Genomic DNA, 3863 nt, shown 5'->3' on the forward strand with positions numbered 1-3863 from the left:
ACAAAATTGACTTGTAGGAAAGGGGTACCAACAGGTGGTTAAAGGATGTTTAATTGCATGTACATGATGTTAACATATTAATTGTAACAATATATGGGGGAAGTGACTCTTATAGGGTGCAAAGTGACTCTAATATGGTGAAAAGTGACTTACATGGTTGATTAGAGCCAAAATGTGGAATAAAATTAACTTGTATGAAAGTGGCATTAATAGGTGGTAAAAGGATGTCAAATTGGATATATATGATGTTAACATGTTAGTTGTTGTATATATGGTGGAAAGTGACTCCTATAGGGTGCAAAATGACTCTAATATGGTGAAGAGTGACTTACATGGTTGATTAGAACCAAAATGTGGAACAAAATTGATCTGTATGAAAGGAGAAATAAGAGGTCGTAAAAGGATGTCAAATCGGATGTATATGACGTTAACATGTTAATTGTACAAATATATGGTGGAAAGTGACTCATATAGGGTGCAAAATGACTCTAATATCGTGAAAAGTGACTTACATGGTTATTTAGAACCAAAATGTGGACCAAAATTGACTTGTATGGATGTGGCACTAAGAGGTGGTAAAAGGATTTTTAATTGCATGTACATGATGTTAACATGTTAATTGTACCAATATATGATGGCAAGTGACTCTTATAAGGTGCAAAGTGACTCTAATATGGTGAGAAGTCACTTACATGATAGATTAGAGCCAAAATGTGGCCCAAAATTGACTTGTAGGAAAGGGGTACCAAGAGGTGGTTAAAGGATGTTTAATTGCATGTACATGATGTTAACATGTTAATTTTATCAATATATAGGGAAAGTTACTCTTATAGGGTGCAAAGTGACTCTAATATTGTGAAAAGTGACTTACATGGTTGATTAGAGCCAAAATGTGGAATAAAATTAACTTGTATGAAAGTGGCATTAATAGGTGGTAAAAGGATGTCAAATTGGATATATATGATGTTAACATGTTAATTGTTGTATATATGGTGGAAAGTGACTCCTATAGGGTGCAAAATGACTCTAATATGGTGAAAAGTGACTTACATGGTTGATTAGAACCAAAATGTGGAACAAAATTGACCTGTATGAAAGTGGAATTAAGAGGTGGTAAAAGGATGTCAAATCGGATGTATATTATGTTAACATGTTAATTGTACAAATATATGGTGGAAAGTGACTCATATATGGTGCAAAATGACTTTAATATGGTGAAAAGTGACTTACATGGTTAATTAGAACAAAATGCGGACCAAAATTGACTTGTATGAATGAGGCACTAAGAGATTCTAAAAGGATTTCTAATTGCATGTACATGATGTTAACATATTAATTGTACCAATATATGATGGCAAGTGACTCTTATAAGGTGCAAAGTGACTCTAATATGGTGAGAAGTCACTTACATGATTGATTAGAGCCAAAATGCGGCCCAAAATTGACTTGTAGGAAAGGGGTACCAAGAGGTGGTTAAAGGATGTTTAATTGCATGTACATGACGTTAACATGTTAATTGCACAAATATATGGTGGAAAGTGACTCATATAGGGTGCAAAATGACTCTAATATGGTGAAAAGTGACTTACATGGTTAATTAGAACCAAAATGTGGACCAAAATTGACTTGTATGAATGTGGCACTAAGAGGTGGTAAAAGGATTTCTAATTGCATGTACATGACGTTAACATGTTAATTGTACCAATATATGACGGCAAGTGACTCTTGTAAGGTGCAAAGTGACTCTAATATGGTGAGAAGTCACTTACATGATTGATTAGAGCCAAAATGCGGCACAAAATTGACTTGTAGGAAAGGGGCACCAAGAGGTGGTTAAAGGATGTTTAATTGCATGTACATGATGTTAACATATTAATTGTATCAATATATGGGGGAAGTGACTCTTATAGGGTGCAAAGTGACTCTAATATGGTGAAAAGTGACTTACATGGTTGATTAGAGCCAAAATGTGGAATAAAATTAACTTGTATGAAAGTGGCATTAATAGGTGGTAAAAGGATATCAAATTGGATATATATGATGTTAACATGTTAGTTGTTGTATATATGGTGGAAAGTGACTCCTATAGGGTGCAAAATGACTCTAATATGGTGAAGAGTGACTTACATGGTTGATTAGAACCAAAATGTGGAACAAAATTGATCTGTATGAAAGGAGAAATAAGAGGTGGTAAAAGGATGTCAAATCGGATGTATATGACGTTAACATGTTAATTGTACAAATATATGGTGGAAAGTGACTCCTATAGGGTGCAAAATGACTCTAATATGGTGAAGAGTGACTTACATGGTTGATTAGAACCAAAATGTGGAACAAAATTGATCTGTATGAAAGGAGAAATAAGAGGTGGTAAAAGGATGTCAAATCGGATGTATATGACGTTAACATGTTAATTGTACAAATATATGGTGGAAAGTGACTCATATAGGGTGCAAAATGACTCTAATATTGTGAAAAGTGACTTACATGGTTAATTAGAACCAAAATGTGGACCAAAATTGACTTGTATGGATGTGGCACTTAGAGGTGGTAAAAGGATTTCTAATTGCATGTACATGACGTTAACATGTTAATTGTACCAATATATGACGGCAAGTGACTCTTGTAAGGTGCAAAGTGACTCTAATATGGTGAGAAGTCACTTACATGATTGATTAGAGCCAAAATGCGGCACAAAATTGACTTGTAGGAAAGGGGTACCAAGAGGTGGTTAAAGGATGTTTAATTGCATGTACATGATGTTAACATATTAATTGTATCAATATATGGGGGAAGTGACTCTTATAGGGTGCAAAGTGACTCTAATATGGTGAAAAGTGACTTATAGGGTTGATTAGAGCCAAAATGTGGAATGAAATTAACTTGTATGAAAGTGGCATTAAAAGGGGGTAAAAGGATGTCAAATTGGATATATATGATGTTAACATGTTAATTGTTGTATATATGGTGGAAAGTGACTCCTGTAGGGTGCAAAATGACTCTAATATGGTGAAAAGTGACTTACATGGTTGATTAGAACCAAAATGTGGAACAAAATTGATCTGTATAAAAGTAGAATTAAAAGGTGGTAAAAGGATGTCAAATCGGATGTATATGACGTTAACATGTTAATTGTACAAATATATGGTGGAAAGTGACTCATATAGGGTGCAAAATGACTCTAATATGGTGAAAAGTGACTTACATGGTTAATTAGAACCAAAATGTGGACCAAAATTGACTTGTATGAATGTGGCACTAAGAGGTGGTAAAAGGATTTCTAATTGCATGTACATGACGTTAACATGTTAATTGTACCAATATATGACGGCAAGTGACTCTTGTAAGGTGCAAAGTGACTCTAATATGGTGAGAAGTCACTTACATGATTGATTAGAGCCAAAATGCGGCACAAAATTGACTTGTAGGAAAGGGGTACCAACAGGTGGTTAAAGGATGTTTAATTGCATGTACATGATGTTAACATATTAATTGTATCAATATATGGGGGAAGTGACTCTTATAGGGTGCAAAGTGACTCTAATATGGTGAAAAGTGACTTACATGGTTGATTAGAGCCAAAATGTGGAATAAAATTAACTTGTATGAAAGTGGCATTAATAGGTGGTAAAAGGATGTCAAATTGGATATATATGATGTTAACATGTTAGTAGTTGTATATATGGTGGAAAGTGACTCCTATAGGGTGCAAAATGACTCTAATATGATGAAGAGTCTTACATGGTTGATTAGAACCAAAATGTGGAAAAAAATTGATCTGTATGAAAGGAGAAATAAGAGGTGGTAAAAGGATGTCAAATCGGATGTATATGACGTTAACATGTTAATTGTACAAATATGTG

This window comes from Apium graveolens, unplaced genomic scaffold, assembly GCF_009905375.1.
Source record: "Apium graveolens cultivar Ventura unplaced genomic scaffold, ASM990537v1 ctg4664, whole genome shotgun sequence".
Lineage (NCBI taxonomy): Eukaryota > Viridiplantae > Streptophyta > Magnoliopsida > Apiales > Apiaceae > Apium > Apium graveolens.